This window comes from Stegodyphus dumicola, chromosome 4 (assembly GCF_044657685.1).
Source record: "Stegodyphus dumicola isolate Sdum_Otavi_A_Nest chromosome 4, ASM4465768v1".
Classification (NCBI taxonomy): Eukaryota; Metazoa; Arthropoda; class Arachnida; order Araneae; family Eresidae; genus Stegodyphus; species Stegodyphus dumicola.
In genome coordinates, this window is record NC_140771.1 from 69,218,016 (window position 1) to 69,231,398 (window position 13,383).

General features: G+C 32.7%; 1 protein-coding gene across 1 annotated transcript in view; it reads right to left on the reverse strand.

The window, feature by feature from the left end:
- Positions 1–13,383, reverse strand: part of LOC118187318 (transmembrane protein 135-like) — a 98,731-nt gene that overhangs the window by 66,963 nt on the left and 18,385 nt on the right. The gene's annotated exons all lie outside the window — the stretch shown is intronic.

The window sequence follows — 13,383 nt, forward strand, 5'->3', positions numbered from 1 at the left end:
CTTTGAGATAGAGTTACTCTGCGAAAACCAGGTCACTATAATGGCAATAGATTAGCCACTGTTCTGCTAGAAGAAAAGTTGCAGTAGTTGAGGCATGAGGCAATTATAGGCATAAGGTGGTGTGAGTGTGCATCTTGAGGTTTAAGGTCTAAATGAATAAGTGAACATCTAGAAATGAAGTCCTCCGAAATGAAGTCTAGGAGGGTGGGCGAGAAGGCAGAGCTAACTCGTCAGATCATTGGAAAGCCAAATTGACGTAGCTGAAAAGAGAGTGACTTCCAAACTAGTCAGGCACTGGAGGGGAAGAAGGCTTATCTAGAATACTTTATTTTGATGATTAACTGCCAAAAGAAATGGGATCATGGAGTGAAATGCACAACAGGTTTTTAAGAATTCAAGGTATTAATAAAGTTGTAAAATACAGATTAAATTAAATGAATTAATTTGGATGCAATAGGACTGCACCCGGTCATTTTCTATTACTTCGATCAGAGTAACTGCAATCCATAAGAGGGATTGAGTTATTTGCTTTGCGGATATTTTTAAAGAATTCCTTTACAATTTTAGCAATACATACATCAAGTTTGTTAACATTCAGTTCACTGTGGATTGCATCATTCCTAACACAGTACAAAGTCCGTAACCTGGACTTGTTGGGACCGTCGGCAATTCCGGATTAAAACTTCTGTTATATCATCTTCACTTATTACCGCTTCTCCACATTTCTTTACAAAATCTAATATGCCAAGCATTTTTTAACATATCTGGAGACACATCCTCCCAATGCGCATGCTTAAAGCATAAAAAAAAGTTTGTGGCTTTGAGGTCCAGATTATAGATCATTCCGGATAATGGACGTCCGGATTACGGACTTTGTACTGTATACCATTGACAGTTTGCCATTTGTCTTAATGTTACATTTTAAAATTGTTGAAGCTTTTTCATTTAAGAATCACATATGAAACCCTAGACGAGACAGGCATAGGTGAGAATGGGCTGTAAATGAATATCTTGTTTTCTATTGAAAGAACAGAGTTTTGGGCAATCAAGGGGTTGAGTAGAGCTTTAGTACCCTAAAACTCATTTAAAATATATGCAAGATGTGGGGTCCATGTGAGTCTTTGGTCGAATATAGCACCAAGGTATTTGGCTTGTTTGGCCCAGGGGTTACTAGTGTTATACATACTGATAATGATGTTTAGGCCCACTTTTCGTTTATTTGTGAAGAATACCACTTCTGATTTCTCTACATTGGTTTTAATTTTCCATTTAATCATCCAGGACTCAAGTACTTGGATGAATTCTCATAATGTATGTACTACTCAGACCATTCAAGCATTTTGGTAGATGATCATAGTGTCATCTGCATATAATGCTAGTGTAGTGAGGGGGTTGTGCGGAATGTCATTCGTATAAAGTGAAAAAAGGGTCAGCACAAGTAATGAACTTTGTGGTACACCAGCATGTAGAGTAAGTAATGCTATAATGAACAAGAAAGTTTCTATAATTATAGATAGGAATTAATGATGTTTATGATGCGATCTGAGAAATCCTGAGTGATTAATTTGTAGGCGAATTCCTGTAACCATACACAATCAAAAGCTTTGATATAACGAGGAAGACTGCTCAAGTGATAAGTTTTCCCCCTTGAGACCATCAGCAATTAGATCTGTTACATGATAGAGCTGATGCGTTTTGAGTGTTTTTGCTGGGAGCCATGCTGTTGAAGAACCATAATATTCTTTTTTCGACGAAGTCTTGGATGCATTTAAGAATGACCGCTTCTGCAATTTTACTATGCGATGAAAGTAAACTTATTGGCCTGTAAGATGATGAGACAGTTGGATCTTTACCCGGCTTCAGAACTGGGGACATGATTGCTGTCTTCCAATTCGCTGTGAAATATTGCAGTCTGAATATAGTGTTGATAATTTTGGTGAATGTGCAGAGCATTTTTGGTCCCATTTCCTTCATCATCTTGTTACTTCATTCTGACAAATCCTGGGCTTTTATGATTTTTCCTCTTCTCAACATATATATCTACTAACTTCTGATGGCATAATTAAAGAGGTGTTGTTTATGTATGTTTTTGACTAAAATTGTGAATCACATCCCGAATGTATTTGAATGGTGAGAGATCAGGAGAGAAAGGTGGTCAGGAAGGCATCTATACACCCAGCAGAGCATGTTGGCTGATGAGAGCAATATGTGGTTGAGCATTGTCCTCTGATAAAGGCCACTGGGCACTCTCTTAAGGTGGCGGAGAATCACCGGCCTCAGCACATCATTTAAGTACCATTGGGCCATCATACTGCCCTAAATACGAACTAGAGGTGACATGGTATTGTAAGCAATCGTGCCCCAAACCACGATGCCACATTGTTATGCGGTGCGGCATTCCACAATTGGTGCAGGATTGGACTTGTCTCCATAATGACACACAATCACACACAACGACTTTTATTGGACAAACAGAAGCCTGACCAATCTGAGAACACAACCCTGTGCTATTTCGTTGTCCACATCACTTGAGCACGGTACCATTGCAGACATTGGCATCTATGATGTGGGGTCAATGGCAGTCTTCCTAATAGATGCCACAAGTGCAGGCCACTAGCCACCAATCGCCAGCAAATGGTTCTGGTCAATATGGGAACATTCAAAATATCTTGAACACGCTGCAGACATAGAAGTGGCTTGCGGGTGTGCCACTGCTTGTTGCAGAATGCATGGATCCACGTGTGCTGCCATCACTCCGGCTGCACAGGCACCCACTGAACTTGCCATATTTCGTTGTTCCAACCATCATCACCAAAGCCAGTGCACTACAGATGCATCCGGGTGTGTGTCAGCTGAGATTTTCCATGTAGACCAAACTGCCCTTTTCAGTCCCCCCATGCCCCTTGTAAAATCGTCTGTCTGCTGGAATTGCCTCTGTTTAGTATTGCATGGTATTTTCTGCTATTACACACGTACTTTGAAACAAACAAATTTTCTATGATGATTTCCCTAGCAGAAATAATGGCATGAAAACTGAACATTCTGCAGGTTCCTTCCCTTATATCTTCTTCAATATGCACTGGAGAGGTGCGCATTTGACATCATTCGCATAACTTGGTGACGTGCGTCTACCATGAAATTTGCATAATTTTCAGCCAGTTCTTCTTGATGTTGCATTTTCAATACCAGGTTGTATATATATTGCTAACTGCAGTAAAAAAAGGAAAGTGCACAGGTAGATGCTATAGCAGTCCCATGGGCAAAGTTTCAATGTTTCACAGTTAATAATTTTTGAGTTATGTGAGGTACATACATTTGTACAGATGTCATGTAAAAATCCAATTTGAATCCATTTTGGATTAAAGAACTCATTATTCTGTCCATATGTATAGACGTCATACAAAAAAAAATTCAAAATGGATATTTCTGCTAAAATCTGATAACCAAAACTTTCTGCAATTATACTTCCTTTACTTTGTACAATGAAGTAAAAAGGAATCTTCCAGCTGCGAAAGGGATGGCAAAATATCACAGAATAAAATGGTACTCATATAATTCAATGGAAGTCTGCTTTATTTGCATTTTTTATGAAGAAGCAGTAAAATATTTTGGTTAACCAAAACTTTAAAAAAAAAAAAAAAAAAAGGCCTGCTATAAAATATGCATTTATTATTGAAATAACTAAGATCAGAAAGGTCTCTCTTTGATCTCTACCCAAATTTAATTTTGTTAATGAATGTTAGCAATTTCCAAAAATAACCCGTAAATGAACTTCACTACTAGCATACTACACTGAATCTAAAATTATAAAGAAACTTCAGAATACAGAAGTGCTTTCACCAATCTCATAAGTTCGCTGCTGTTCATGGCAATTGACATAATATATAGATAAATATAAATAGATAAAAATAAAGCCACTATTTCTTCTTTGTAACTCAATGAAGTAGTTTTAAATGATACACACTTTTCCAGAAATTATTAATCATGAAAATAAAAACTATGCTACATCAATGAAACAATAATTCATGGATTCAATAATTCCACAGAACAATTCAGTTAATTAAGAATGTATTAATTGTATTAAGAATGGCCCAGTCACCACGAAAACTATTTCATGTTATGTAATAAAGATGGCAATAACTTAAAAAATGGAAAATTAATTTATATATCATTACACAGCTGTTTATAGTATTTTAGCTCCATCTGTGATTCTGCTATCTAATATTAGAATTGGGGGGGGTCATGTTATATATAAATGGAATGAATTTATTTATCAGTTTTTATCTACAAAAAACTTTTATCCAGCTTACACACATTTTAGAGGAGGAAAAAAATTCTCCTAAAAATATACTTTAAAATTAAAAATAAATTTTTCAAGAGTTTAGACTGATTCAGTTATTGCAATTTTCTATAATATTTTCAAATTTAAGTAATCATGTTAAAAATTATTTATTTTGTTTAATTTTATCAATCTTTTAAAGTAATTTTTAATATATAAGAACTATTAAATTGTACACTTCTGTACCAATGGGAAATAAGTTTTTTTTTTTTTTTTTTTTTTTTTTTTTTTTTTGGACAAGGTTAAAAAATTCCAAGAAATGTAGCCCCAAAGCTTTAATAGGAAGATTTCCCCCCCCCTCCATGGTGACTGCTTTGCTAATGATGCTACCTGTCCTGTGTTACTATTCACTCTTGAAAACCTGTTCTCAGCATCAGCCTGACTTTTCTAATCACACTCTTCAAGTCCCACACTAAGTATTACCATTTCCATTTAAAAACAATAGCTTTAATATCAACAATAGTAAAAAATGCAGTTTTCTGAAAACTTGTAGGCAGCATTAATTTATCATTTCTGGTCATTTTTATGGATTTATAATTTAATGTTTATGTTCACTTTTATAGATCTTTTTCTTCTACTTATTAATACAGAACTTATATACGAAGTACTTATGTAAAGACAGTTTAAATACTGAAATAAATAGTCCAAAGGACATTCATTTTCAGTTATTCAACAATACTTCAAGACTTAATACCAGGTGTACAATAAATACCTGGCTAAGAAACAAATATTTCTCAATACCACAGTAGCTCAGTATTGTTATCCAGCTGAATATATGGCAAATTAAGTACATACAAAGAAGAAAAAAATACAATCATTCTTTTCCTTCCAAAGCTTTTATTGAATTTTTATTACAATAAGATCATGGCAGCATATTTCTTAACCTGGGCCTTCTAATCACCGGCAGAATTTCTATTTACATTATTTTGAGATATTAATTCAGTCAATGATGATCATTTACTTCCTTTAAGATAATTTTAACAAGAAATTTCTTTTCCCATTAATAACAGTAAAAATGCTTTTAGCTACTTCATTTTAACCTTGTTGAGGGAAGAAGAATTAAATATAAAAAAAAAAAATAATAATTATTATTATTATAAAATAATTAAAATAATAAAAATATCTTGGATAAAAAATATACCAGTCTAAGTTGACCATCTAAATATCAGGTGATTTCGACATTTTGTGGAAGTACATTTGTGTGCCTTCGAAGAGATGTTCAATACCAATATTCACTTTCATTTCCAGAAATATTACACATTTACGAACGTAGTCAGCAAGTGCCTGCTATGAAAGAGTTCACTATAGTTCCAACTGAGAAATATTCATTCAATTTAATTATCAATAAATGCTTCCTTATATATTTTTCTAAGATTTTGAGATTCAACTTAAAGTTAGTACTATTAGAATGGCATTTGAAAATATTGATTTTAATGACTGTTCAGTTATAGTTTTCTTAAATCTTTGTCTTCAAAAAGTACAAGCAAATGTACAGAGTTTTCGGTTAGTAATCATACATGCCTGTAAAAGCTTGGAATTTCATTATATTCAGAAGCACATAAAGCTATAAATAATTCATTCAATATGTAGTAAAAGTGTTAATGACAATATTATTTTGAATTTTTCCCCCGGTCAAAATGTAAATATTTAAAGTAAAAAGCCTCTAGACAACTCAGTGATACTATGTACATCAATTCAAAATCTTCCAAAGAATTCTATTGGGTTTAAATGATTCAAACAAGGTTTCCCATAATATGTATATATTTCTTTCTATTCCTAGGAAATAATCCAAATGCTGTTCTAATAAATAAATATATGTGTTACTGTGAAAGATCAAAATTTGGAGAATGTCAACATTCATATAGTCGCTTGGTATATATATCCAAAATATTTGCCAAATATCCTTATTTCTGACTTATACTGGCAAATGTTGACATTCACCATTCACTAATGGTTCTCTGAATTTCAGGAGCAAAAAAACTTCACGAGGGTTACATAACTTTTTCGCTTGTCTGACTGAGAGGAGTAATCAATCCTGGTGAGAGTTGTTCGTAACTCTGTAGAGGCATTTTCACTGCAGGACATGTAGCTTTAGATTCTAACGTGAGAAGGGCTACTCGATATTACTTGCCTTCTCAACAATGACAGCAGTTGTGCTTGGATTAATGTTAAGCATTTAGTTTTAAATTTAGCCAATAAAGAACTTAAAAAAAAAAAAAAAAAAAAAAAAAAAAAAAAAAAAAAAAAACTTTTGTATTTATACCCTATATGTCAAAATACGAAAAAGCTTGAGTAACAGCACATGTAAAACTTTTGAACTTAAACAGTATATTCTAAATGAGAAAAGAAAATAATAATAATGAAAAAAAACTTACTTAATTATGTGACTGAAATATTATTTATTGCAACAACTTTTATGACATTTTGAATTGCACAAAAGGCCCTTGCTTTTACAACTGCATTTAGTTGTGTCCACTTCTTGAATTAGCTGCAGATGCTTCTTGCAACAACATTTCTTGAGAAGAAATCTCCTCTATGGAGCGTAACTTTTCATTACAAATTACGAACTGATTATGGGTATAAAGCTGCTTGAGGTGCCATTTTTATTTGCTAGTTTATAAAAGTCAGAGTCTTCTATTCCAACAACAACTGCCAACACATTTTGGCCATCTGTACGACCATAGTCGATATCAGGGACTTGTATTCATACGGTATCACCAATTTCAGCAGAAGGAAATTTTGTTTTGAGGTTCGTAACAGCTTCGTTGCTTGCAATAGAAGATTCTCTTTCATGGCCAATCTTTTTATAGAAATTAACTTGTGTTGTTTGTTCAGCCAGAGCTTAATATGAAGGCATAGTAGGATGCAGGTCTTCTTCAATATTTTTTTTTTTTTTTTTGGAATATGGTTTTTGGTATGGCCACTGCTCAAATTTTCTTCAAAAGTATTAACAGTTCCCTCAAGCTATTCTTCGGTTTCAAAAGTATTAGCAATTTCTTCGAGTTGTTCTTCAGTTTCAATATTTGTGATTTGCTTGCCAGGCAAAAAAAAAAAAAAAAAAAAAAAAAAAAGAAGGATGCTATGCCTCTTGTTGGTTTAATGCCAAACATGGGATATGGCTTCATAAGGACTTTTATTCCTTCATGATATGTGGCGTTCTTGACAAACTCAACAAAGGGAAAACCATCTGAGCATTTATTTGTATCATTATCATTCATCCATGCAGTTAACATATTCTGTATATCCTGATTAGCCCTTTCAACTGAGCCTTGTGTTTGACTATGATGAGGCTTTCCATGAACTATCTTAACATCTTTACACATAACACATAATTTGAATATGACTTGATTACTAAATTCCCTACCACTATCTGAATGCAATATAGCTGGAGCACCAACTGTTAAAAATATTTGAAGAAGAAGATGTGCTACTTCTTCAGCTGTCTTAGTTTTCAATGGCTGTAGCTTGACAAACTTAGTTAAATGATCTTGATACATCATTATGAACTTATCTTCGCTATCCCGGTGTGACTGCAGGTCTATCAGATCAACTTGACATCTTGAATTTCACTCAGAACTGACCACTGGTTTCACAACAATACCTTTCTTAGGTTCACTATGCTTCATTTGACATTATTTACATAAATTTAAATACAACATTACAACTTCATATGCAATATTTTTGTATTTACCTCGCAAAACTTTAAGCAAACATGTACTTCCTCCATGTCCTATTCTAATGCGAGTTTCAAATAGTATGCTGAACAATTTATCATTAATAACATAATACTGGATATTCGTTCCTCTTGGTTTTAAGGGTACAATTAATTTTTTATCATCATTAATTTTTAAAATGTCAAAATGTTTTAATCATCCGTAATCCAAAGGTGTGCTGCACTTAGTTTTTGCAGAAATCACTTCAGAAAGTATTTTAGAGAACTTTTCTTGTGAAAAATAAAAAACAATTTCCACCTCATTTATTCGCAATTAATGCATTTAACTTTTCAAAGAAAAGTTCATGATTCACTGCAGTATCCATTCAATGTAATTTAGGTATCAGATTAAAAAAAAAAAAAATTAAGAAAACTTTGCACGCACCATCAAACCTTGCATAAGACTAATAAACACTGTTCCAGAGTATAACAAATACATGCCATATAACTTCAATCGCAACAGAACAAAGGATTTGGCAACAGACTGTCGCCCCTCTGTTGACCTTGACTTCTCTTTTCGATCTCCAGCACAGTGTTCCGTGACTGTCGACATACACCGGCGATGGTCCAAATGTACAAGAATATAATCAAATATTCGTCTTTCACCGATGTATATGGTATGTGTTGACTTTCATTGGTGAATGTCAGCATTCTCCAATTTCAAGTCTTTCACAGTAACGTATATATATATATATACAGTCAAAAGTCATTAATTCGGACACCCATAATCCGGACCTCAAAGCTAAAAACTTTCTGCGCAGGTGCCACGTTGACACATGCGCATAGGCGTTTACGCGTACACGTAAGAACTTTACGACTGCGCATATATGCGTGCGCAAGCGCAGAATACCAGTGGTCAGTTCTGAGTGAAATTCAAGATGTCAAGTTGATCTGATTCGCGTCCGCGTTTTATGTATAACGGACGGTATAACCTAAAATTATCTAATTATCTACTTCAATTAATGTTGATGATTGCATTGTTCCTTAATCTTTGAATTGGATCCGGCTTATTATTTTTTGCAGAATGTAAGAGCAATCTTATAAAAGTAAACTTGAACTTTCGATTATGTCAAATAGAATTTCCGATGTTGGAGCTCCCAAAGGATCTACAAAATGAAAGTATGTTTCGATGTCCATCAAACAAAAAGTGGAACTGCTGCAAAAAATGGATAAAGACATGAAGAATGTGACAGAGAGGTTAGTGAAAACGAAAAAATTTCGATTGACAAGTTAGTCGGTATTCTCGGCACAGCAATTACGGGACTTGAACAGTGGAACTTTGTAACTGAACAAGAAATTATGTCTGTTTATAGAATTAAAGAAAAAGTATTATCACATAAAACGAAGCAACTTAAACAACTTACATTGAAAGAAATGTTTAATAAAGTAAACAAATAAATATTAAGCTTTTTTTTTTTTTTTTTTGTAAATTTTGATACCCTTTAGATCATAATTGTTCTTTATTTCATAAAGTACGGTTTCATATTTTTAATTTTAGAATTTCTGCATGCCATCTTACGAGATTTAAACTGATGATCTATAATCCGGAAAAATCGATAATCCGGAATTGACGAAGTCCCGGCGAGTCCGGTTTAACGACTTTTGACTGTATATGTAACTTTTTACTTTTGGTGGAAGATAAAAATAATCACGTTCTAGTCATGGCTGAAAATACTGCTGTGTAGATGAATGGAAATTGCGATGTAGTAAAATGACTGGCTTGAATTTTGGAAGAAGCACGGCCCATCTTAATAGATAAATGTAATTTTTTTTGGATGACAAATTTCTTACACCTATCTTCATAAGTGATAGAAGACTAGGAGTGCTAAACAAGCTCCATAATTTTAGATATGTAATCACATTTTAAATAATGGCAAATAGTTAGCAGAGGCTGAATGACACGCTATCAGCAGGCAGGTGAAAGATAGAGAGAGAGAGAACTATGCAGTTAGTAGCTATTTATATTAGGTAGGTGCATATGTACAGCTAAGCTTGGTTAATTTTAGGTTTTAGTTCCCTTTTGTAAGCAGTGTTACATAACTTGAAAAGATCTCGAACTTGGGAGAACAGATGAACTTAGGGGTAGAACATAAAATCTAGAATAGTCAATTTTGAAGTTGTCAATTATTTCTTAATATAACCATAGTATTTCATTATGTCTTACACATTATATATATATGTGGGTGGGTGAGTGTGTAAGCTAACAAAAACATATAAGTCACAAATGACTAAACGTACAATAGTCCCTCAATTCTATATTTTAATTTGGATATTTCCCCTTTCCCTTTTTTTTTTTTTTTTTTTTTTTTTTTGTTAAGCTGATGATGGAGATAATTTGAAAAAAAGAAAAACTCAGTTTACCATAAAACTGTCATCAATGAGATTTAACACCAGTTATGGGTAAGTATGATATCATAATATACTTATAGCATCTGTTATAAGTATGCTATAAGTAACAATAATATACAGCGAGTTATCTATGCATCTTTCCCACAAGAATTTTACTCTCAGGTAAGGAGCTCAGATATGCTTTGCATACAAAAAGCTATGTAACTGCTATTCATTACATTCAGGATGTGTGTTAAGCCAAGGAGCCTGAATCAAGTGTCTTTGCACCTAAGTCTTCACATAACCACAGATAAACAATGATGATAAACATGAAAAATTGGGACAGGGTAATATCCATTTGAAAGGGAATGGAAATTGAAGACTGTAAAATCACATTTGCAACTGCACTCCAGTTTATTTGCAGCTGGTTGAGAGACTAATGTCCATTGGATGGGATAAAGAGCAGCTGAATGAACCTGACAAAACAGTAACAGACTGGATTAATTACCTGCAGATTGGAGGGCCTGACAAAACAGTAGAAATTAATAAGGCTTTTTACAAAGCCCAAAATTGAAGCATACAAATATTCCCATAAGCTCCTTGGTGGACTGTACAGAGAGAATGTAAAATATTTTATTGTAAAAAACTGCAGATAGGAGTCAGGCTCAGAATTCTATAAGAATGACTGGCTCAAATTTGGAGGCATCTTCACCAATTTCCAAGGTTTGCTGGCAGCCAGGAATAATATTAAGTACATAAGCTTTAAATCCACATTGAAAAAATTGCAAATCATAACTTTTGCCTTTGAACTAAGCTTGTATCTTGGAATAGTCATATTTTGCTTCTGCTTCTCTTGCTACTTAGACTTCCTCTTTTGTCTGTTTTCAAAAATATATTTCAAAATTATAAATGGTACTACCATGTTGACTACACAAATATGTGCCAATAAAAATTAAAAGGAATCTTGTAATCCAGTCGCATCTGTCAGCTTCTTCTATACACATCAACATATTGTGTGCAATATTTCCAAATCAGATCATTAATATACGTATGATGATGATGATCTGGAAGTACTAATGCTACTCAGATTATTTATCAAGACACAACAGGTACACACATAATTTGTTTATATATTATTGCTGACACCATGACAAAGGTACTAATAGCAAGATTGCTGCTTTAAGAAATGCACAGTTTTCTCCCAACATTTTGCAAGAGAATAAATTAGGACTTTAATAATAGTTTTATGTACTTCTTGATATGGATTCTTTTAGTAAATGGTGAAACATTAAAAAAACAAACTAGAGATTGAATGAAGATGAAAACAAAAAATATAGATTTATTAGTTACAGTGCCAATAACATAATCTGTAGTTCCAGGTATTTACATAGAAGAAATGAAGCCTGCGAACTTATTATATGTCTTTTTATATTATATGCAGTGGAATTTTACATAATCGAATTTGTCAATTTTGGGAAATTTTCGATGATTGATAGAATAGCAAAAGCAATCTTTTACATTTCTTATTGCATGTTGGTTCTCATATCATACAAGAACTATCTTAATTCATATTCACCTCACTGTTATTTAAATTACCTTATGTAACAGGAAAAATTGCATCTTAGTAAACATGCCACAAGTATACCTGCTTCGGCATTTTCAAGCGAAACCAGGAAATTCAGTTGCACTACGAATTATCTTACCAATATGCGTACAACAGCATGTCAATATAAAAAGTAGGCTTTCTGCTTGACATAAAATTAATTGCAAAAGAAATTCAAAGCAGCAAAAGCTTACAGCAGCATTATTTTTTATTTTTATAAACATGCTCTTATTGACTTGAATAATATAACTAGTTTCATGTCCCCTTACTTCTTTTCTTTCTTCTTCATTTGATTTAGAAATATAAGCAATTTAATGAAAAATTGCTCTAATCTATTACAGTTAATCTGCCTTATACAATTAGTTCTCAAAAAAATTTCGCAGATGTTTACAATGGTTATAAGGAATGTGCAAAGTAAGTATACTGCAACCAGCAAGCTTACAGAATAAAACTAATGCAACAATTTGGGCAAAGTCTATTAAACTGTTCAGAAAGATTTATTATTTTTTTCTTTTATTACAAAAGGGATCAGTTGTACTTTTAACTAGCCCTAAATTATATTGTCATTATATATTTTGACAGCTGACATTTCAAGGCTTATTTGTAAAAATTTTGTTTTACTTTATGCCCTCCCCCCTTTTTTAGCACCAGAGGTACTATTAATTTCATTCCTTCTTTTTTGTTTGTTTGTGTCGTTTACAAGTAAAAGGATGTTCACACCAAATCTTATTGCAATATATTATTTTTAAAGAAATAATATAATTAAATTTTTAAAAAAGTATAGTAATATAAATAAAAGGATGATGCCACCAAATCTTAGTGTCGTCGTACTATTTTCAAAGAAATAATATAGCAAATCTAAGAAAATGCATAACATTTACATTCCATCAATAATTCTAAAGGTAAGCTATTTTTAAATATCTTATGGTTTTGTTGTTGAATTTTATGTGGCATAGCTGCAAAGAAAATAGTGTTTAATAAACAAAAGAAACAAAAAATTAATAATAAAAAGACAAAATATTAGCTATCTAAGTCAGCTTAATAAGAAAATTGAATATTGATATGATGAACTGAGAAAGAATTGAAAAAATATTCATGACAACATTTAACACAACATATGCTGCTTTTAAAATTTTTGTCATTTTGCTAATGAATTTGGTCTGGTGTGAGTGCAAAGACTGCAATGTTTAATAATAAAATTAAAAAGATAAAAAAAATTTCTCTAGCATGAGTAAGTCCAATAACAGACTAGTAAACTCTAAACTTAGCTACAGCATTAAAAAAAAAAAAAAAAAAACTTAAGCTCTTTCCCTCCTTTTTTTGCATGTGTGTGTGTGTGTACCATTAAGTATAAAAAATCAAAAATAGCATTTTGAGCACATTTTCCTTTTTTATAACTGA